At 46.6% G+C, this 24276-nt stretch overlaps 1 protein-coding gene across 4 annotated transcripts in view; it reads left to right on the forward strand.

Moving 5' to 3' along the window:
• Positions 1–1063: 1063 nt before the first annotated feature.
• The window catches only part of LRRC3B (leucine rich repeat containing 3B), a 93874-nt gene continuing 70661 nt past the window's right edge, over positions 1064–24276 (forward strand). For 2 of the 4 annotated variants that reach the window (XM_045436351.1, XM_045436350.1), the window contains exon 1: positions 2056–2679. The gene's annotated coding sequence lies outside the window, so the exon portion shown is untranslated. Of the gene's footprint in view, positions 1171–2055; positions 2680–4227; positions 4997–24276 lie in introns of those variants that run through there. The other 2 variants (XM_045436353.1, XM_045436352.1) reach the window with 2 other exon arrangements.

A 24276-nucleotide genomic window follows, 5' to 3' on the forward strand; every position in this document is an offset into this window, starting at 1 on the left:
AATTATCATTTATAACAATACTCACTTAACTCATTTACAACCACAGTTTAATGTCTGACCAGTATCCATTTATAGATTTAAAAACATTTCACTATTCCAGTCTTGTGAGAAATTTCAATTTGGTTTTGTTTATTTTCAATTTTCCACTAGTGTAGACAACACTGCAATGAATATCCTTGTATATAAATCTTACTGAATATCCATTATTTATTCCTAATGATGAATTTCTAGAAGTACAGTCTTAGGGACAATGACCTCCAAAAAGTTTATGCTTTCAAGAGTAACATCATATTGCCCTTCAGAAAAGTTACACCAAATTACATACCTGCCATCCATAAGTCCTAAGACTTCATTTAAAAAACAAAAACAAAATAAATAAACAGAACTTAAACCACAAAAAAACCACAACCTTTCCAATCACAGTTTCATCTTAGAAATAGAAGATATCTTAGCAATCATGTTTTCTAATCTCCTACACATTATGGACCTTTTCCTTAGCACATCCCCGATCTAGGTGGTATCCATCCTGCAATGCATAGGAAGTGGGGATAGAAAATAAAGAACAATTTTAAATATCCCTAAACTACATAGCACTTTCTTTTCTTTTTTTTTTTTTTTTTACCTCTCAGCAATGAAGTACTCTTCAAACTATTCTAAAATGCATCTATAATAAGAGAGCCTCATTGGAAATGAGGACACCTTGGCAGTCTGTCAACATACTTGACACAGGTCATGAAATGATAAAGATTTTTTTGGTCATTCTCTGCCTGGAATGGGTTTGCTTTAGGTGTGGGCAACTGAGTACATATCACTCGCTCTATGCAGTTGCCCAACAACTTGGTTTCCCTTGCTTATGGGAATTCAGCAAACAGACGTAGGCTGGTCAGTGGGAAAAGAAAAGTGTCCAGAAACAAAAAATGAATTAAATACTTTTACATTTCTAGGTCAGAGGAGCTGGGAGTAGAACTATGTGTGCCCTCCCCTTCCCCAAACCCTCCCAAATTTCATCATCCAAGTTCCCTTAATTCTAGACACACTGGGATTTAGCAGTGTTTAAAGGAGAAAATGACTTTCAACAGGCTAAGCTTTCCTTGAGTACCCACTAGACACAAAACAAGTCTGGATGTTGCAGTGGTATCCTAAAAAAGAAGAAAAAAGGAGGTAATACAGGTGAGTGATGCGATAGAAAACTATAAAAAAAAATCTGTACCTGTGTGAATTCTGCAAGTGATTGGCAAATTTGTGATAGCAAAGAGAAGAGGAAAAGTAATTCTGCCTGGAGTGAGGGGTGAGGGCTGGAGTGGAAACAGGGCTGTAAAAGAAGGTGGTATTTGTAGATGTTGGGAAGGCTGGTTCCTCTGGCCCCAATTGCTTGTTTCTTGATTCATTTATTTATTTAGGTGCAGATCTGCTAAATAATTTAAATCATGAACTGAGAACCACTAAAACCAGTCATTTGTGTTAATCTTAGCAAACACACATGAACACACACACATACACTTTCTTAAGGTCTATATATACTCTGCACGCCGTTTGTTGTTGTTGTTGTTGTTGTTGTTGTTGTTGTTTTGTGTTGGTTTTGGCTGTAGAAAGTCATCCCTGCAACGGGAAGGCAAATTGAATTCTAACACCTTCTTCTGCTTTGGGAAACTGGACTAGTAGGGGGTGGGGATCAGGGCCCAGGACTCATGGCCAAAACTTTGTGCTTCAGGAACCGCAGGGGATCATTCTGATATTGGAACATAGAGCCTTCGGGGAATAGCTCACTTTATCCCTCTTACCCCGGAACAGCCTACTACATACAGCACTTGGCACCCAGTAGGCCATCATTTGTCGAAGAGATGTTAGGCATCCGCCTTTTCCCCATTAGAGGACAATCAACCCATCACCACATTATGCTTCTTCTGCCGGTTTTATTCAGCTCGGATCTCAGTAGTTAGATAAACAGGAGAAAGAATGGGGCCGTAGCTTCCAGAGAGAGGAGCTCTGCACCGGCGGGGTGCGAGGAAGGCAGGCGAGGGAGGCGGAGGGAGCCCATACTCCCACCTCGGCGCCTCTCCTCCCGCAGCAAACGCTCAGCCCCCGCCCTCTCTCTCCGTTCCGGACCCTCCACCCGGCAGGCGAGAGGGCAGCGCGGGAGAGGCGGTGGCAGGGCTCTGACTGTCACGTTCGTTCCCTGCTGCTTTTCCCGTCCCCAGCCTCCTCGCCCCTCCTCCCTCATCCTCAGCCGGGGTTTGGAGGCGATTCCCCTCTAGTGACTGAGACGATCGCATCTGGGCGAGCGGCGCTTCGCCTCCCTCGCGTCTTTGTCTCCTCCTCCTGCAAGGCTCCGGGGCCGGGCGCAGGGTCTGCAGCAGCCGCCGCAGAAGCGGGAGCCAAGCGGTGCTCCGCACGGCCGCCCGGAGCCGCACCCTCGCTCGGTGGAGGCGCCGAAGGACGCCGGCCAGCCACGCACAGCCGGCGTCCCGCGCTCCTGCCGCCGCGCACTAACGCCGCCGCCGCGGCGGGGAACGAGCCCTCCCGGCCGGCCGGGTCCGGGGTGGGCAGCCCGGCTGGCAGCGGGGTGGGAAGAGCGGGCGCTGCAGCTCTGGCAGCTCACACCCCCAGGCATACGCATCCAACGCCTCTTCCCTGCGCCACGAGGATGGAGCAGCCACCCCGGCCCGGGACTGGCGCAAGGTAAGGTGCAGCCGCCTGTTGCTTTTCGCAAAGCGCGGTGTCGTCCCTCCACCCGGGTGCCTAGGCCGTCCCTTCCCGTAACAAGTAGAGGGGAACTGTCACCCCAGGTCAGAGCCACGTCCAAAGCTCCGGTCCCCTTGGCGCAGACCCTGGGAGAGACCCCTCCTGGCGGGGGGAAGTCGACCCCCTGCTCGCTTGCAGCCAGCTGCTGTGCAATAGTCTGCAAAGTTTTGTGCCCCCCCCCCTCCCCGCGCGGTGCTCACCCCGTGCCGTGCAAGTTGCAGGTCTAGTTCTCGCGTGCGCCCTTCCCCCAGCCCTCCCCCACTACCACCCCTGACGTTTGCATCTGCCCATTTCTCTTTCGGTGTTCTTGCTAGTCGACTTTTCACTCCCTGCAGCTCCCGCTAGAGAGGCGAGGGTTTGGGACTCAGCAGTGCTCATCCTGCTCGTGAGGGTGGGATAGGAGCAGAGAGAATGCAATAGGAGGGGTGGGACATGGGAGGAGGCTGCGGCCACCCTTGGGGCTCAGTCTAGCACGGTCCACCCTTGCGTATGCCACCCCGAACTCGGTAATGAAACCCTTGGAGTGGCTTGCGGCTGTGTGCCGCGGGAACAGCAAGTGCAGATCCGGGTGGGTGAAGTAAGTCATTTGGGGAGAGAAATGTTGCTGGAGGGGTGGGGGTGGGGGTCTCGGGTAGATCTGGTTGACAGGGTACCAAAGGGCTCCGCTTTTAAAGTGGGCGAGGGGCCAGTCCAAGCCGTCACCTGACACGGAGGAAAAAGGATTTGAGTCCGGAGAGCTCTGGCCCGGGTGTGTAAATAGAGATGGGGGGAGGGGCTGGGCACCTGGGAAGGCGCAGAGAGGCAGAATGGAGCCCTGGAATGCCAGAGCCCGGGGGGAGGGGGGTGGAGGGGTGGGGGGGGGTACTTGGGAAGGCCGGCTTCTGGGTGCCTGGAACGGGGCGATCTTCCTCTCCAGGAGAAACAAACCTCCAGGCGAGATTGTGAATGCGTTGGCGTCTCAGGCGGCGACCGAGTGGTCAGATCATGGACCAGGGATGCTTTTCCTGGCTCTAAGAGGACCAGAGTCCTCTCCTTTCCCCGGCACCCGCTTCTACACCCTTCCACCTCCGCAGCCGAGTCCGTAGACCCACGCCCACCTTCCCTGCCGGGCGCTCTGGAGTCAAGGAGGTCTGCACAGCCGCAGGGTGGGAAGGGGATTCCTGGCCCCCAGGAGAGGCGTGTGTGCCGGGCAGGGGCGGTGGGGGGAGTCCCCAGCGCCAGGCGAGTAGACAGAGGTTCGAACCGGTTGGAGGAGAGCGCAGGGGCGGAGGCTGCAGTGGGAAGCCACCTTTCCGTCCGTCCCCCCCCCCCCCCCCCCGCCCTTCCGCAAATCGCACCTGGGCGGAGCGAGGGAGTGGGGGAGCCCCACGCTGTGCCCGCAGGCTCAGGAGCCAAGAGCCGGAGGGCGTGCGGGAAACGCAGGGCGAGGGGGTGTGGGCATCCGATGAGGGGAGACTTGGCTTCCAGGCCGGGGCCCCGGGCAGAGGTGGGTCTTTCCACGTTTGGGCCCCTCGGTAGGTCCTTGTGGTTGTTGCAGCCGCCTTAACGGATGCGGGAAGGCGAGGCTGTCTCCTCCTTTGCCCCCCAGCAGTCTCGAATGGAAGACCATTTGCGGGAGGGGGCCTAGACTGCTGTTGCAGAGAAGGGGCGCCCCCCCTCCCCGGGCTCCATTTCTCCAGGTGGGTTACCAAAGGCCTGGTAGCACCTCGTTTAACCCTTCTCTCTCTGAGGAGGTGCACGCCCCTCTCCAAGCAGCACCTTGGAGAGTCCAGTGCCGGGTTTCCACTGGCCCATGGAAGAATTTGGAGGTTGCCTGGGGTCCCGAGCTGTTTAAAACCCTCTGGCCCTCCTTGCCCAGGCCTCCCACGTGCAGGCTTTTCGGGGCACAGCCGCCTCTGCGGTTACCCTGTTATAATAAGTCTGCTGCTCTCCCGTAACCAGCTGGGAGAAAGCAGAGCTCAGCGCAGTCTCCTTTTCTGGGCCCCACGCCTTGGCCAGACCCTTCCGGAAGAGACGTCGACTTGCCAGGGCTCCGGGGGAGGAATCCTGAGGTCGCTCACTCCCACCCTGGGGCACCCCTGGAGCAGCGAGCTCCAGTCTCCCCGCGGCCGGCTTCAGAGCCCCGAGGAGCGGGACCGGGGATTCCCTCAGCGCTGACTCCCCGCGGCTCCTGAGCACAAAGGCCACACCCTCACAGGCCAGGCATCGCAGGGGACAGAGCGTTGGCTTCTGCCGAATTACCTGGATACCTGAGGTAGGATCCCAGAATGCAGTCCCTCACCCCGCGAGAACTACCCCAGGGCCAATTTCTTTCCGGATGCCTATTACCTGGGTTTGCGCTCGGGCCACTTCCCTCTGCATGGAGAAACAGGTTGGAACATGTCCCTGGGGAACTCTTGAAGGAAGACTTCAATTGCACACCAAAATGTCCCCGTCCGCCCTCCCCCCACCTCCACCCCCACCCCCGCGTTGCTGAGATATCCTGGGGAGACAGGTAGTAATAATAATCCGCCCCAGTGTTTATTGAGCTCTTACTCTGTGCCAGGCACTATTCTTGATATTTTGCGTGAACTGTTAGTTTTACTCCTCACAACGACCCTGGAGGACAGTTATTTTTTTCCCCATTTTATGGGTGAGGAAACGAAACCGTGGAGAACTTAAGTTATGTGTTCATTGTCATGCAGCCAGCAAGTGGGGAAGCTGGTTAATCTTGTGGGTAGAGAACACTGGGTGTGTCCCAAGCTCCCTGACCCTGTTTGGTACTAAAGACCTTTTGTCCACAAGGAAGTATGGGTGAGGTCTCCCAGCCCTTTACTCCAAACCCCGCAGGCATACTGTGGGAGCGCCAGTCCTTGCCTGTATCATGTGGGAGGCTGATGGGGCATGTCCCCTCTCTCAGAGTCTGTTGGGGTACATCTTGGTAGAATGGAATCCTGGTGCTGAAAGCAAATTTAGGGAACTGGCTGCTGGCAATGGACTTCTTTTCTGAACCTTTTGGTAGACCTTCCCATTTAAAATATGAAGAGCAGTGGAGAGGGGGGAATCCAAACGTGAGCAGAGATCTATAGTCACAAACCGTAGAAACTGTTTTGCCAGTGTCTTTCTAGTGATTGAACCACAGAATATTAGAGCTAAAGGGATCTCAGATATCACTGCCCCCAATCTAGAGGCAGGGAGGAGATTCAGTGATATGTTCAAGGCCACTCTGTGTGTTCCTAACATAACCAGTACTGGAACCACTGTCTTCTGACTCTTGGCCAAAATAAGCCATGTTGATGCATAAATGGATTATGGCCACTGCTGTTTTTCAGCATCTTAAAATTAATTAGGGAAAAACTTATTAAAAGAAAGTTCATTTTTCTAATTCTTCATAACTGCCTCAGTCAGCATAACCAGAAAAAAAATAACTATCATATAACGGATACACCATCACAAATGTGTCTCATTTGCAAAAAATTGCAACCAAATACTTATAAGCCTTCAAATCAACAGCGTTTAAGTAACCATGCAAACCTTTAGGTGACGTTCAATAAAATTGAATGGATTCCCAATCATTGTAGCAGTCTTTTTGTCAGGAGGAGTAGCTCTGTCTGGCCTCACTCCCAAGTATTTGGGAAAATAAGAGAAAGCATAGTAGATCAGAGGGGAAAATTCTTTTGAATACAGTGAAGTGATTTGGTGTGATTTCTTCTGAATTTCTGACTGTTGGGTCACACTTTAGGCTTTTGCAAATCTGAGGCAAAACAATATCTTTCTAGCGGATATACCTGAGGCTCAGAGAGGGGGAAAATAGCCCTTTGACACTTTGTTACCCACAGAGACCTTATAACAAAGGGACCTTCTTCAGCAGCCTCGGGATGTCATATAGCCCTAGCCATTCTTATAGGACAGAATTTTGGTTTCTAAGAACATCCCATGTCTTTTCTCTGTAGCTACTGGCATCAGGAGGTCCTGCCCCTGGAGACAAATCAAGAAAAAGTCAGCTGGAGTAAACAGAAAGGGGGATTGGGAAAAACCCATTTCTTAGAGCCACACAGAGGGGTGAGAGTTACAGGCAGACAGATGGTGGAAGCTTGGTGCCTTTTATGTAGCCTGGGGTAGGATTTGCATCCCTGATGTTGTGAAAAGCCAGGACAGAAGCCCTCAGGCAGTAACTAGGGGTGGAGGAGGAAAAGGTGAAGGTGAGGGATCACTGCTGTCAAGAACCTGGGGTGGGGGTAGATGGAGGTCGGCTGATAAAGGGCTTTGGGGTGACAGGAATGACCATGGAGAGCCTGAACTGAGCGATGCTGTTCATTCCCCTTCCCCGCCTCCCCACCACCTCAGTTTGCCATCTGTGTTGGGTTGACCGGTCCGAATCCCAGAATCCCCTGTTATCTCGAGGGGAGCACTCACATTTTTAGAGGATTTGTTAGAAATGAATATTATTTTATGTTAAGTCAGAAAACAAAATATGCCTAGCTGTCCCAATCTTCAGGGGAAACCATGAAAATTCACATTAAAGTGGAGATGCTGGTCTAGTGAGATCACAGCAGTGTTAGAGGAGAAAAGATGTACCATTGAAATCAGGTATGACAAAATCCAAAAGAAATGGTCTCTCTTTCAGGAAGCACAGGAAGAAGAATCCTTTTTGATCTGGGCAGACATCCTGGTTCCCAATTTGTAGCTTTTCAGGGATGATAGGAGACTTAGCTGGAGCCTCATCCTGTTTACGTGGTTGGCATCCCTTCTACCTGTTTTACTGTGGCTTTTATGTGGTGTAGTGTTAAAGGGCCCACACAGCACTTCTGCTGGGACAATTCTTTGCACGTGTATCTACCTTAAATCATATAAACTGATATCAGTTTGTTGGCAGAAGAGAAACTGCTATTAAACAGCATGTTCTGGGGAAAAGAGTAGGAAAAAAAAAAAAAAAACCGAAGCCTTTTTATTCAGAACACAATGAATAAACGCATTTATGCAATACATAGCATGAATTAAAATTCTCAGTTTGGGTGAGATATTTGAAAATAAAAACATAATCAAGGACCGGAGCATCTGAACTTGACCTACTTTGAGTAACAAGAAAAGCCATATAATAAGTTTCTGTGGAGTTTGAAGAAGACGTTGGAGGGGGAAAAGGTTCACTAAGTAGAACCTGAGAAGTTTTACCCTTGTGTATTTTATTTTAAATAAATATATACTATCTTAATTTACACTTAAGTTTGAATATTCCATAAGATCGATAAATCTACTATTTTATCTGCAGGTTGTGACTTTGGAGAGCTTTATTCTGCAAGTGGTTGGGAACCATGATGGCAGCTTTTATATCTGACATACTAGTATATAATTGTATATCCCTTATAAAAGCCCAGTGAATTAATACATTGTAACATGGCGTATGAAATTTTATGCGAGAATGAAGTCTGCAGTCTTCTCAAGAGCTAACAGCCTTGGAACATGCTATTTTCCCAAAGGGGATGGGTTGTTGGCAAGGGCAGTATAATTCATTTAAAATAAATAAATGAACAAGTGTTGAAAAAGAACCACCCTGATAAAAATGGATTTTTTTTCTTTAAGAGGATCAATGAACAGATCAGTGAAGTTTATAAAATTTGTGGTTTCAATTTATCCCAAGTTCTCTGAGCTGCTTCATATGTTAACAACTCTCCAATGTAAGTGTCACTACACTTTCAGATAGTTTTCTAAAAAGAATTGTGCCTTTCCTTAGAATTAAATTGGAAACAGAGGTGCCTGGGTGGCTCAGTCAGTTAAGCGTCCGACTCTTGGTTTCAGTTCAGCTCATGATCTCACGTTCGTGGGATCGAGCCCCACGGAGCCTGCTTGGGGTTCTCTCTCTCCCTCTCTCTCTCTGCCCCTCCTCTGCATGTGCTCTCTCTCTCTCTCTCAAAATAAATAAACATTTTTTTTAGAATAAGAAGTAAAATAGAAACATTAAAAAAAAAATAAAAGATTGTGAACCATTCTCGAATACAGAATAACCCTCGACAAAATGAAGCATGTCTTCAAATGCAGATTCGTTTCCTTTTTTCTCTTTCTTCTCTTTATTTCTTCCCTTTTGTTCTTTCTTCCTTTCATTTTTTAGGCCATTGATACACGTTTTCAGTCTACATGTAAGCCTTCAATACCTTGCCGGGAGAGTTGGCTATTTCAGGACAAATGTTTCCCCTGGTGAGGGCAGGGAGGAGGCGCAGTACACTTGGATGTTTGTCCAGAGCGAAAGCACACAGGTCATGAAGGCACACTGGCTTTCCCTCTAGTCTAACCTCTTCACTTCTGATTTAGAAAAGCAGTGCTGGTAAAGGCCTGCTTACAGAGGGCTCCCCCTGTTAGCAGTGACTAAGCAGTATACTTCTCTTTTGCTACTCTGGGAATTTATGCACTGAGAAGAATCCTGGTCTAGTCTGCTGACCTTCCCTAGACATCTGGTCAGCAGGGATTATCAAGCAGAGCAGGAGTGTTTCCCATCCTCCTACAAATTATGTTTAAGCTTGCGTTGGCAAAGGCAGGTACCCTTCTCCCATGGAACGTTTGGTTGTCATTTATTCAGGTGGTCAGTCTGTTTTTTGGTGGCTCCTTAGAAATGTGTCATCTAGACAAAATAAATGTCCTTCCCCAATGCAAGGTGGACTGTAGGCGCTTGGTGCCCGAAGCATCTGCTGCAGAACCCAGGAAGGAGGGAGGACTGACAGCCAGCTGGGCCAGGGGGGCGAAGAGAGAGGTAACAGGATACAGCAAGGAGAGAAAGGAGGTGAGAGAGGTAGGCCAGGAAAGAAAACAGACCACCTGAAGGAAGAGAACCCAGCTCTGTGCACAGGAAGACTAAATGAGATTTGATAGTATGCCAAACATGAGGGATAAGATTTAAAAGGCATAAAAATAAGAAGGTACAGAAAGCTAATGGGGATGATAAAGGGCTGAAGAAGTGTACAAGGAAAAATAACGTACCCAAATAATTCCTCAAGGTGTAGGTCAAAGGAAAGGCAAGCTGGCTGCTCAGCCAGAGGGCTGGTCTCATAACCACATTCCCCTGTCCCCTGTTCATGTGGCTTCTCTACCACCAGGCCAATCAATGGCTCTTCATCTCATTGATGCCTGTGGCCCTTTGGCAGTCCTCCAAACTTAGGGACCCGCAGAATGACATGTTTAAATGCTTCAAATGCAACGCAGAAGATCATAACACTAGATACACACACGCGTGCGCACACACGCACACCATTGTAAGCTCCTAATGTATGTGTAACAACAAGATCTGGTGGGACAGATGGCCACCATCTCTCCTAAGTAGGGATCTGCAACGGGGCTGCTTTGAGACACCTGCAGCAGCTGTGTTCGGACACGAAAAAGTCTGCTTTCTGTCAGTGGCAAAGTCTTTGGTGCTTCTACTACGTGGCAGACCGTAAAGGCAGTATTGTAGCCTGCCTTTACGATGGAATGAAATACTAAATTGTAGTGCAGTGTTCATAAACAAAGTTGTGACTTTTTCCCTGTTCAAGTTTATGGATCACTTGCATTCTGTTGATAAATGCCCTAGAGGTCTGCGACCCCAAAAACCTTGGACCCATGTTCGGTGTCTCCAGCTAACGCGGTAGGAGTACATCGGAACAGACTTGGGCAGATTATAACAGGGTCCTCCCAGCTTCTTTTATCTCTCTGGGATCTTCTCTCTCTCCGTCTCTCTCTCTGGACCAATTTTCACTTTTCCGGGTCCAGGAACTGGCCTTACCTGCCCTATTCCTAGGGGTCATGGTTGTAGACAATGACGGGCGTTGGCAAATAAAAATCACTGTTAGCTGAAAGAGACTCACATATCAGGGGCACAGGCAGGCTGTGGGATGCCTCTGTAAGAACTAGAAAATAGGCAGCAGCATCTGGCTCCTGGCTAGGTGAACATTGGCCTGTATCTCAGTCCCCGATGGCTGGCTGCCTTGGCTACGTGCCCTGTCGCCTTGGCTGGTCACCTGAAGTGTGCATTTCAGCTGAAAGTTTTAAATTCCCCTCCAACACTTTTTTCCCCAAAGCAGAGCTGCTATAATGGCTTTTAAAGGTTCACTTCCTTTCCCTGTCCATTTCCTGCTTATCAGGAAATGGCCTCAGTGCAGGCCAGGTAGATGGAGACCCAGGGGGAAAGGTCGGGGTCTGGAGAACTGAATTCTTAAACTGATGAATAAGGCCATGAGTGATAGAAAGGAGACTGTGGTCATAGGAGTGTTTTCCAGACAGATGGCTCATACTGTCCTGTGTCACGGGAGGATGCCAGGATGTCCCCGATCGTGGAGATCACCATGTTTCTGTCTGTTCTAGTTGGTGAAGTAGAACCTGCTTAATAGAAAAAGTTCTCCTAAGAAAGCCTTTGACTTTGCAGGAGGGAAGCAACATCTCAGAAAACATCCTGCTTCTATGCAGGTAGAGTATTTGGGAACGAGGCAACCTCATTCTACATCAAACTTTGGCCTTAATCAGCATGATGTCTTTGGGCTGGTTAAGTTGACTGCCCTCTGCTCTACTTCCCCGGTAAACTGGAGGCTTTCTAGAGCCCCTTCCAGCTCTGTGGTCTCTAATGTCAAGGATGTGTCTGGCTTTGCTTTACTGATAATACTCCGTATGATGGCTTTCCTGTTGAGCTCGTTCAAGCTCACTTCTTTGCTTAGGCCCTCCAGCCCTGACGTACCAGAGGACCAGTAATGATGGGCAGAGACTCCCCAGTCCTGAGGGTCTGTTGACCCCCAGAGCACTTCCAGGAGCCCAGAATAAGAGGATGGTGGTGGTCGGCAGAGGGATTGGTAGAGGGAACGACAGCTGACAGGGGAAAAAGGATAGAGTAGGCAAAGGGCAGAACCATTCGTAAGTTTCCTTGCAGCAGTAACTGTCACTCAGGAAAGTTGCAGGAAAGATGAAGGAGGGGTTCCTGAAGGTTTGACTGTGCCTGTCTTCATAACTGTATGATGTGTCACTTGCTACTAAAAACTTCCAGGTTACTCCTTGTTGTTGTATTGAGGACGATCCTCAGTAGGGTTTCATAGTTCCTTCCTCACCTGGTCCTGCCTGTCTCTTCCTCTGTCGCCTTCCTAGGTACATCCTGCACTCTGGTGTATCTGAGCTGACGTGTTAGTACCGGGTAGTGCCACTGACTCGTCCCATTTCCTCTTTCCAACTCTGCATTCAGTGATATCACGTTGAGAGCTCAAAATCCTCCACGGTAGGATTCTCGGCACCACAGAAAGTCACAGACACTGCGAAGCAGGGCTTTTTTGATGCAGAGAATCCGTTGCTACATTTTACCAGCATACGACACTGCCCTGGCCCCACCAGGGACCTTGTAGTTGCCGCCACGGAACGTGCCTTTTCCCGTTCCTAACAGTTCACCTGACTGGGTCTCCCTCCTTTCCTCTCTTTTTCCTTTCTTCCGTCTCTCCCTTCCTTCTGTCTTTTCATCTACCCATCTATCCAGAGGTAGCCAGACTCGGTTCTAATTCCCCTTCTGCAACTGAATAGCAGAGTGAGTGACTCCGAGAAGATTCCCTAACCTTTAATGTGCCTAAATATCCTCAGACATCCATTTTCTCTCGGTGAGATGAATGTAAGGATAGAGAGTTGTGAGGCTTACATGAGTTAATATGTATTAGGTGCTTTGAACCGCGTCTGGTACATGATAAGTACTACTTAATTCTTTGTTTTTAGTACAGATCAAAACATAGCTGATTGCTTACTATGTGCCCAACACTGAATATGCACACATGAAAAGACGTTTAATAAAATAAACACAAAAAGGGAGGCCTCGGTGGCTCAGTCAGTTAAGCATCCGACTTTGGCTCAGGACATCATCTCACCATTCGTGGGTTCAAGCCCTGCATCGGGCTCAGTGCTGACAGCTCAGAGCCTGGAGCCTGCTTTGGACTCTGTGTCTCCCTCTCTCTCTGCCACTCCCCAGCTCGCACTCTGTCTCTGTGTCTCTCAAAAATAAATAAACATTTAAAAAATTTTTAAATAAATAAAATAAACACAAAAAATATTCAAGAACAGAGGCTGGTTCGTTCTTCCAGGGATACCAAGAACTGACATTTTGGAGCCAAGGGCACGCAAACTGGATCCCGAAAGACTGATCACATACACATACCAAACTGGCAAGACAGGCAGAGACGTCACAGGAAGAGAGAAATCATGTGAGCACAGGCGTGGAAGGGGGAACAGCCTGAGCTGTTAGGGTTTTGTGTAGCTGAGCATGAGACCGTGGAAGGAGAGAGTCTTTGACCGTGTTTGGGTTCTGGGTTATCCATGGGAAAGCGGGCTACAGTCTCCTCTTAGCTCTGTTCTTTGGTTGCCCTGTGTGAGGACAGATCTGAGCTTTTTTTCCCCCCCAGAAGACAGAAATCCAGGTTTTTATGTGAAACCTCCTGATGTTTGATGGTTGGACCAGCTCAATTAAAAACAGAACAAAACAAAATACAAAACACATCCGCAGGCTACGTCCAGCCTCCTGCAGAAGAATGGACTTCCAGGTTCCCAAGCCCATGTAAAGATGATAACATCTGCCCTTGGAATTCCTGATTTTGAATAGGATTCTGCCATTAGCTGTGTGACCAGAGGTGAGAGTCCCTTCAACTTTCTGAGCCCCGGGTTTCTGTTAAACGGCTATCATATTTCTTGTCCTACATCAGTGGCTGTGAGGAGCCTTTAGTACTATGGAAATAAAAGCCCTTGCAATGAACGAGAGATGCCTTAGAATTATTCCCAGACCCTGTGTGCTGTGGCAGAACCATCCATCCAGCACAGCCCGATTTAAGTCACCCAACGATACCCACTTTTTCAATTTTAACACTAGATGAGGGAAGAGACATGTAGGAGTGTCTTTTTCCCCTTCGTTCTGTTAGAAACAGGAAGGAGCTTGACCTTCCGTTTTGGAAGTCTGGATGTCAGAGATCCAGCTAAAAGTTCTCGATTGCTTCTGCATGGATCGAGGACCAGGGCGAAAGGTGCATTCAGCCTCTGTGACGTGTGCTGATTATTTCTTTGAGGTGGCAGAGGATGGTCTGAAAGGAAGTCCGCTGCCCTAAGTTTTAGAGTCAAAACCTGCATCTGGATTTCTGTAATTTCTCCTCTTTGATCCCTTTGCGTGCCAGGCTGGCTTTGATCATCCAGGCTTTTAAGGAAATGATCAAACCTCGAAGAGTCAAATGACGTCTAGTGGAGGGGCTGAGCTTGGTGGGTGTTGCCTTTAATGTATTGGGGGGTGGGGTGTGAATACCCACCTACCCTACTTCCTCAGGTCCCGAGAAAAGTGCTCTGTGATTGCAGTTTTGTGAAAACCTCACGATAACGCATTGACTCTTGCTGTTATTCTGAGTTTGTGTTATTTTTATTTGTTTTGCTGTACTGCCTGATTGAACTTGATCACGAGAACTTCAAAGAGGGAGGCAGGCCTTGGAGTAAGGATACTGGATTTTAAAAAGCATATCATTTCTGAATTTCGACCTCACTGCGGAGATCTTATCAGTTCTGCTTTAGATGCTGACCTGAGAGCCTCAGAGCCTGTTTTACTTTCTTCCAAACCCTAAACCACCTGCGTCCTTAGGACTGGGGGGGGTCTGGTGCTCCTGTGGCTCTCATCCTCTGTTGGTGTCTAAGGCCCTCAGCCCTAACCACTACAGAAAGCCAAATGGCAGAGGAGCCAAAGTCCCACTCTTCTGAGATGGATTTGAAAGACTTAGGTCTATTGAATTAACATGACAGATGAAATAGCACATTTGATATTAAAGAGGTATTGAAGCCCTAACCCCTAATGTGATGGCGTTCGGAGATGGGGCCTTGGGGAGGTAATTAGGTGATGAGGGTGGGCCCCTCATTACGGGATTAGCACCCTGATAAGAAGAGATATTAGAGAGTTTACATCCTCTCTTTCCAACCACACCCACTCAAGAACAGTCACGCGAGGATACAGCAAGGACGTGGCCATCTGCAACCCAAGGAGAGATTCCTCATAAGACATTGGCCATGCTGGCACCTTGGCTTTGGTATTTGGTTATGGCAGCCCGAGATGACTGATACAGGAGGTGACCATAGGTTAGTCTGGGCACCCAGCCACCTTGTGAAACGTTCCTTTGAGCAAAGATGGGCCTGTGTTGGTACCAGTGTGTGTGATGTTCACCACCAGCCTGGCACATAGTAGGCATTCACTCACAACTTGTTGAACGAATGAACACTGATGAACGAAGTGACAACCATCCAACTTATAAACAAATATTTGGAAAACCATGCAAGTATGGGGGATTTTCTGCAGGCACGGTTTGAGATGAAGGAAAAGTAAATTCTTTTAGAATATACTGTGTGTGGGGGGGTGTGTGTATGTGTATGTATATACCAAGCTGTTAACAGCCTGCACTTTTTTACTAGCCCACCCCACGGAGACATAATGATAGTAAAATAAATACAGTCAGCATGCTTTCCTATTTACCCAGCATGCAACCAAGTGACTATTTCCAAGCATTTGCAATTTCATCAAGGTCTCCTAGAACCATTCTCCATAAAGAGATGCTGAGTTGGACTGCTGACCTACCAAAATGTAATTATCTGAAATTTAGTAAAAGGAGAAAGAAAAGTCATTTCTTCATAAGAGAATCACAGAACCTCTCAGTATGGGAACTTCTGAAGTTCCTTTGGACTTTAAATCCCTAGTGGGCACGTTGCCAGGGAAGGATGTGGGGTTTTTTTCTAACAAAATGGTGGCTTTAAGGTTCTTTCTTGCTCCTCTGAGAAATCCCTCAGACACTGTGACGTGTTTGCTTCATGGCTTTTGCCATTTGAGAATGGAGAAGCTATTTCCTCAAGATGCTATTCATCTTTATTCATATCTGAGTGCAGATGAGTTCAGAACATGTGGGTGTGGGATTTGAAGAGTGAAGTGCTTAGGTAACAGTTGGGGTGCCAGTTCTGTAATGAAGAAAATGTATTGACAATATTAAATTGTGGGCTGAATCTGGCTTTTGGTGTTACAAAAAAAAAAAAAGAAAGAAAGAAAAAGAACAAAATTTTCAAAAGCGACAGCATTGTTTTGATGCCGGGGTGTTTCTAAATGTTGGGACAACAAGTGCCTAGAAATACCGGTCTTCGGTGTGCGTCACTTTCTTTCTGCCCTGCCTGGTTTTACCCTTCTAAGCCCAGCGTAGCTTTTTTTTTTAAACTGGAATGTGTTGCAGTGTTTCTAAATATACATTCATATTGTACTTAACTGAGGGAAATAGATTCAGTAATAACAGGCAAGGTTTTAATCCACTTTTCGTATTCAGGTGGAAGAGCCAAGTGGTTTCTAGAAAAACTGATCGTAACTTATTGAGTCACTAGGAAGTTACTGTTTGCTTCCCAAGCTCTAAAACCTCCCCATCATCATCAGCTTCTAAGGCTTTAACAGGTGAAAATGTGCACCATTACACCTCTCTCTTATTTTTTAAATGTAACATTAACATTTTAAATTTGTCGAGATTAAGTCTAGAAATATTTTAAATGTAAAAATTTATGTACATAAAATTACAAAGAACAGCACCACCCCCACCACCTACAAAATGCCCTGATTCTCAGGGATTCTGGGAATCTCTGTCACACTGAACTTACAATATTATGCATGACCTATATCACTGCCTACTCCGTCATCAGTGTTTTAAAAAAAATCACTTTAAATAACACATTTGGATAGTTAGCTTTACCATCAGATGTGTTTGAACTTGCCTGGTCTGGATTTGTAGTCCACAGACCTGTCATATTCCAAAAGCCAGTGCTAACTTATGAAGAATTAAACCTTCTCATTTAAGCTGTCTGGCTTTGCAGAACTATAACAAATAATTTAAGTGGTTGACTTCTTTCTATTTATCCACGAAGAATAAACAAATGTCGACAGGGACAGCCATTAAGCAGCCTCGACGCCTGGATCACTGGGTGAGAAGATGCACCCTTTCCCTTTTGTGGCTGAATGACTACCAGGTGAGAAGTTGACCAGTAATCCCCTCCCTACGTTAGAAGGGGCTGTGGTCAGGAGGAATGAACTATCCTGATTTTAAAGTTGTGATATTCGTAAATGATATTTCAGGATTTAATTTTTTTATATATATATTTTAGAGAGAGAGAGAGAAAGAGAGTAGGAGTTGGGGGAAAGGGGCAGATGGGAAGAGACTCTTAAGCAGGCTCCACACTCAGCGTGGATCCCGAGGAGGGGCTATTTCCCACAACCCTGGGATCGTGACCTGGGCCTAAATCAAGAGTCAGGTGCTCAATCGACTGAGCCACCCAGGTGGTCCTATTTCAGGATTTCTAAACAACTGTGCTGCCATGTAAAAAAAAAAAAAAAAGCTGTGGTTTTTTTTTTTTTTTTTTTTGGTGATGTCACAGGTACTAATTAACAGTATTGTAATCTGTTGCTTGTCTTTAAAATTAAAGAAAATGCCAGATTCCAGTTGTTGATGAGTGGGGGAAAAAAATCAGAAAAGACCTCCCATAGTTGTGGATCCCCTGCATTGTAACCATGGCCTCAGTGGGGGACCATGGAGCCCAAAAACCTCTGTCTCAAGGTGCGAGTGAATGCCTGATAACGTGGGAAATAACAATGAAAGCAGTTTTCAGACACATGAAACCCACAGAAGGAGTTAGAAAAAAATGTCACTGTCTGGTAATGTATTTATTTATTTAAAAAAAAATTTTAAACATTTATTTATTTTTGAGACAGAGAGAGACAGAGCATGAACGGGGGAGGGTCAGAGAGAGAGGGAGACACAGAATCCGAAACAGGCTCCAGGCTCTGAGCTGTCCGCACAGAGCCCGACGTGGGGCTCAAACTCACAGACCTCGAGATCATGACCTGAGCTGAAGTCGGCCGCTTAACCGACTGAGCCACCCAGGTGCCCCTGGTAATATATTTAACAAACATGCCAGAATTTGACCTGAAGAGTGTGGTTGGTTTAGTAACTAGTCTCTTTGGAGAGAGATGCTGTTGCCTGTATTCAATAGACATTTGGGGTCTTTGAGAGCCAGGGATATATTGTTGTGAATAGTCTTGTCTGTTAATTCTTAAACTGTTTAGGGTTGGGTCTGGTGTTTTGAAATAAGCCAAAGTCATTTGAAGTAAGGCTGCTGAATCTAGAGGGTTATCAGGTGTGCACACCAGATTGGGACTTGAAAATTCTGGGGCGCCTGGGTGGCGCAGTCGGTTAAGCGTCCGACTTCAGCCAGGTCACGATCTCGCGGTCCGTGAGTTTGAGCCCCGCGTCAGGCTCTGGGCTGATGCCTCAGAGCCTGGAGCCTGTTTCCGACTCTGTGTCTCCCTCTCTCTCTGCCCCTCCCCCGTTCATGCTCTGTCTCTCTCTGTCCCAAAAATAAATAAACATTGAAAAAAAAAAAAACTCAAAAAAAAAAAAAAGAAAATTCTAAGTCTTCTTTTCAGAAGGGACTCATCAGCTCTCCTGGAATCTGATCCATTGTGATGGAGGCAAAGTAAGGATGAGGTCTGGAAAAGATTTGAGTTTCCAAAATGATAATATCCTTAGAATCAGCCTTCAGTCCTCTGGGGTGACTAATTCATAGAGGAACAGCCATTTCCCTCTATAAACTAATGTTCCAAGATGGTTTCAAAATATTTAATAACATTCAGTAGTCACATTCTATATAGTCTTGAATGGAACTGCGCTCTTCGATAGAAATATAATGCTAGCTACTTAAGGAATTTAAAATTTTCCAGTAGCCACATTAAACATGTAAAAAGAGGGGCGCCTGGGTGGCTCAGTGGGTTAAGCGTCCGACTTTGGCTCAGGTCATGATCTCACGGTTCGTGAGTTGGAGCCCTGCATCGGGCTCTCTGCTGACAACTCAGAGCCTGGAGCCTGCTTCGGATTCTGTGTCTCCCTCTCTCTCTCTCTCTGCCCATCCGCTGCTCATGCTCTGTCTCTCTCTGTCTCTCAAAACTAAAGTGTTAAACAAAGAAATTTTAAACATGTAAAAAGAAAAAAGGTGAAGTTAAGTTTAATGATTTTTTTTTACTTAACTCAGTATATCCAAAATTATCCTTTTCACATATAATCAAGTTAAAATTTATTGATTTTTTTTCCATACCAAATCTATGAAATCTAGTGTGTATTTTTTTTTTTAATTTTTTTTTTCAATGTTTATTTATTTTTGGGACAGAGAGAGACAGAGCATGAACGGGGGAGGGGCAGAGAGAGAGGGAGACACAGAATCGGAAACAGGCTCCAGGCTCTGAGCCATCAGCCCAGAGCCTGACGCGGGGCTCGAACTCCCGGACCGCGAGATCGTGACCTGGCTGAAGTCGGATGCTTAACCGACTGCGCCACCCAGGCGCCCCACTAGTGTGTATTTTATACTCACAGCCCATTGCCCTTTGGACGCTGAGTTTTCATCAGAAACACTTGACCTGTGTTCAGATTTCAAAAAACTGTTGAGAAAGCAAATCCCCATAACCACGTTGCTTCAAATATGCCTGAGTGTTTTCCGGTGACTGGAGTATTAGGTTTTAAGTTTAGTCACAAGTAAAATTAAACATTTAGCTCCTCAGTCACATGAGCCACATTTCAAGTGCTCTGTAGCCACTGTAACTAGTGGTTACCTCATTGGGTGGTGAATGCTCTCGATTATACAGGGGAACAATGGGAGTGGGATCCATAGGCACAGTGTGGACATTTAAACTCTGGAAAACTTGGGAGATTCTTGTCCTTCCAGTGTTTTGGCCTTTCTATGAAACAGTTCTTTTTGTTAATCCAGTATTTTTCCAAAAGCTCCCCATCTTCTCCTTTGCATCCATTTATATGCGTGCCCCCCCACCCCCCGCCCCCACAAAGGGCCTTTCCTTGTGGGTATTTACCATTTACATCCAGGGGCCCCATATGGCCTCTGCTTCATAGATGGAAGGTTCAGGGATGAGTAGAGATGATTAGACAAAGGCCAGAATTAATACCCCTGCTCTAGGTTCTTATGACTAAGCACTTAAAACACAGGAGCAAAGTTTCCTGACTGTAAGCCCCACTGGACGCACCTCTGATTCTGATTCTGAAGAGCTGGGGTGGGGCTCAGGAAATTGCATTTTCGTCAAGTCTTCTTTGTTGTCCCTACCTCCCCACCCCAGGTGATTTGGCACAGCCTAATCTACTACTACCCCTCGCCCCAATGTATTCTTTTTGCCAGTGGTCCATAAAATGTGTTCTGTACCCTATGTCTTGTTGAACTGAAGAGTTCTGGGCCCTGCCCCAAACCAGCTAAGTCAGAACAGCTGAAACTGTGGAGCTGAGAATCTTCATTTTAACAAGCCCCTTAAGTAATTCTTGTGCCTAGTGACTTTAAAAAGCACTGCTCTGTGCAGACCCCTCCCAAGTTGGACAGACAGAATTCTTTGATCCCACTCTTTCTCGTTCATTCTCTTTCCCCATGTCTGATGTTTAGAAACCCCCTGTCCCGTTTATTCCACTTCCCCTGTGTTCAAGTCATTTAACAAATATGCATTTGTTCCAGGGATTGGGGATACAAAGATATAGATTGTGAGATTCTGTCTCTGACCTCTGAGAGCTTGCGGACACAGGAGGGAGGGATAGATCTATGGACAACTGAGCTCGTAAAGCATCACAGGTGGAGTGCTACGTGTATGTTCTGGGTGCAGGGAGATCACGGAGAAAAGAGTCATACTTACCTGGGCTGTGAGTTGATGAGAATGGCTTGAAAGGGGCTTTAGAGACCCTGCATGCGTTGAGGGAAAGATAAAATTGGTTGGCCTGAAAGAGAGAGGAGGGGAAGGATGCCTGGAGACCCTAGTATGAATGAGGTGAACAGGGAAACAGAGCTATCGTGAATGAAGGATTTACTGTATGAAGGATCCCAAACAGTTTTCGTTTAGGTGGGCAATATTATCCCTAATTTCCATTAGAAAATAAGGCTGAGAAATTTAAAAAAATGATTGCTGATTCATTAAAATAACAATAACAAACCCATTACCTATTAACGTAAAGAACACATGTTTATGAAAACTTATTTTCCAGAACAAAAATTCAGTGAGAAGAGTGACATCCTTTTATGTTTCTGCACGTCTCTAATACCCGACTTAAGACAAGACTGTGATTCTCAGATCTGCTTCTGGATTCACTCTGTTCCGATAGCCCATGTCAGAAAACCTTTGGAAAACTCCACAGTACACTCAGAATAAGTGTAGAAAAGGCAAATCGCATCTTTAATATTATACCTGTATTGTTATGGAAATAGTCTATATCATGTTCACAGTCAAATCATGTCTACAGAATCATGGAAATAGTCTCATTCTCACGTAAGGGTCTCAGGGACCCCAGGAGTCCCTGGGCCAAACTTTGAGAGCCACTGACGTAGAGGGTGGCTTGGTAGGCAGGCAGTAGGCAGGGATACCAGGGGGGAGACCTTGTAACAGTGTAGGGGAGGAACATGAGGGCCTGCACCAAGGTGTATCAGTAGGGAAGGAGAAGAGAGAATGGAGGGGACAAGTTCTAGGGAGACAGATGCCACAGAACTCAGTAACCAATCAGCTGTTGGGATGAAAGAGAGGGGAGAGCCCCTGAGAGCGTCCTGGGCCAATGGATAGCTGGGTGTCTACCAGCTGCCGGAACAGGTGTGGGGGGTTCTCCAACCCATGCCGGAGCTCCCCAGGCCTTCTGCTCCACAAGGCTTTGACCTGAGGTGTAAAGGAGGTGGGAGGTCTAGCCCTAAAATAATTTTATGGAGGTCCAAATGCTGAGTTTTTATAGTATGATTATGCCCTGGCAGGAATTAGGATGGGTAGAGTTACTAGAAGCATTTTCGTATGGGCTGGCCGGGGCTGCATGGTTCGCAGAGCAAGGGACACAGGGAAAGATGATTGTTTGGTGAGAAGCGAAAATGACAATGGTGAGGTTCAGAGAATGAACCTGTGCCCCTTGCCTTTGGGGCTGAACACATTTGTGGTTGAAAGAGCATTTAGGAAGGATTCAGGAAGCCAGAATGTGGTTTTGCATGTATGTGTGTTTATGTGTGTGTGTGTGTGTGTGTGTGTGTGTATAAATATGGCTTTATATGTGTAATGGTATATATATGGTTTTATACATCAAAAACTGTATAGGCTCAGGCCTCAGCATGGGGTGTGGAATGAACTGTTCTCAGGGATCTGAGATTGTAGATGAAGTTTCTGGTTTGCCACCAACGAGCAGTGTGACCCTGGACAACCCACCCAGCGTCTCCGGGCCTCTGCCTCTTTCTGGCAAATGTAGAGGGGATGAAACCTCGGGAATTCTGTGATCCATATGCATATTTTATAGGCCACAAAGTGATCTTCTGGAGGACACAGTGATTCCTTCCATCAGTGTCAGAGTTTGCCCGAGTAGCATTTTCCTGAGCCTGTTTTCAATCTTGCCTGTTGAGGGCCTGGGAAATGAATAGACAAGCAATCAATCTGGCGTCAGGGGACTGGAGATAGCAGCTGTGCCTCTCAGGAAATGCAGGCCTTGTCATTTGTTTAGATGTTGTCCCTGACTTGGCCTGACAACCTGGGCACCTTCTTGTTTCCTTAGTTCTTGAGAAGGCCTTTTATGCCAACTCGGTCTACACACACACGCGCACGTGTGTGCCCACAGCAGGGCGACCCTACTGTACTCAGTGTTTCCCCCAGAACCCCACTGTGTTATGGGAGATGGTTTTAGACGTGCACAGATTTGTTTTCGGTATTTTTGTATACCGGATAGGTGTTAGAAAAATAGAGCAAGCCCAGCAGAACCGTTGTTATGGATATTATTTCTTAGGATAACAGTTTCAATAAGTTGAATTAAAATAAATGATTGCATCAATGCTAATGTAAGTAGAACTTGGGTGTAACAAAATTCTTGAAGATCATATGTGAGTGACTAATGTGTGGGAAGCACTAACCTGATTGCGTTGAGGAGGATTTTAACAAATTGAGGAGACTTGTTTCTCAGGCAAGACCTGATGCCTATGTCAGAAGTGTTCTTATCCTTCACTGATTCGCTATTTCAGCCTAAAAATTTCTTTTGGGAACCAGAGGTATTTCATATCTACTTTACATTGGTCATGTCAGGTACTTAGAATGATAGACTTCACCCTAGATATAATTAGAGGAAACAATCAGGTCAATTAAAATGGAAGGAAATTCTAGGGCGCCTGTGTGGCGCAGTCGGTTAAGCGTCCGACTTCAGCTCAGGTCACGATCTCGCGGTCCGTGAGTTCGAGCCCCACGTCAGGCTCTGGGCTGATGGCTCAGAGCCTGGAGCCTGTTTCCGGTTCTGTGTCTCCCTCTCTCTCTGCCCCTCCCCCGTTCATGCTCTGTCTCTCTCTGTCCCCAAAATAAATAAACGTTGAAAAAAAAAATTAAAAAAAAAAATGGAAGGAAATTCCCTAAGAAGCTGGCCCAGGACACTACAAAAATGTCAGTGTCATACAGGGCCAAAAAGAAACAAACAAACATGGCTGGGGAACCATTCTAGATTAAAGGAGACTCAAGAAAGATCACAACTAAATATAATGTGTGATACGTGATTGGACCCTGGGTCGAAAATAAGTTATCAAGGATATTTGGGGATGTTTAAGGGTTGTGAAAACCAACTGCTTATTAGGGAACCGTAGAGTTATAAATTTTACATTTTCTGAGTGTGATAACTGTAGTAGAGGCGACTGTTCTTGGTCTAATGAGATTCCTGATGAAGTATTCAGGGATGAAGTACATCAATGTCTGCCACAAACTCTCAATTCAAGCCAAATATACACGTACACTCACATGTTCACCTAATGCCCATACATACATGTACGTAGCTACGTGTACCACATAGCACGCACGCGTGTGCATACACGCAGATGCACGTGCCCACATTCACACATGCGTACTCACATGTACAAGAAGAGGGAAAGCAAATGTGACAGAATATCTAACAGTCGCTCCGTCTATAGCGTCCATCGTGCAATTCTCCCACCCTTTCTGAAGGCCGAGACCTCGAAATTTGGCAAAAGAAAAAGGCGCGGAAAAATATTAGACTTTTTGAGGTAGAGAAGTCTGAGATAATGTGAGATTTTCATCGTGTAGATCAGGAAGCAGGTGTTGAGGAGTTGGGTAACCTTTTCTTTGAGCTTACTCAGGGGCATGCTTACTTTGGTGAGGAGAACCCAAATTGCCCTGCTGCTCTTGCACACCTAAGATTCCCTCTGGCAACTGACTGTTAGACATAGAATGAGTCTCCGGTCAGCAGACAGTTCATGATGAGTGCCTAGATTCTAGCTTGCATAGGCTTCACTGTTAACAGCTGATGAAACAATACTCTTGCACACAGAATAGCCTCTGCTCTTGTCTAATGAGATTTTTGTGAAGTCAGAAGTCTTTCAGTTAGGATTTATTGAGTACCCACTGTGCTCCAGGCATTGTTCCTAGGGGCTGGTGGAGGGTGGTTAAAATTCTCCTTCTCAGGGAGGTTATGTTCTGGGATGGGAGGGATAGAATAGCCGGGCAAGTAATGAAAACTAATTGGGCGATTCCAGAAATTGTTTTGTCTT

Source organism: Leopardus geoffroyi, chromosome C2, assembly GCF_018350155.1.
Source record: "Leopardus geoffroyi isolate Oge1 chromosome C2, O.geoffroyi_Oge1_pat1.0, whole genome shotgun sequence".
Lineage (NCBI taxonomy): Eukaryota > Metazoa > Chordata > Mammalia > Carnivora > Felidae > Leopardus > Leopardus geoffroyi.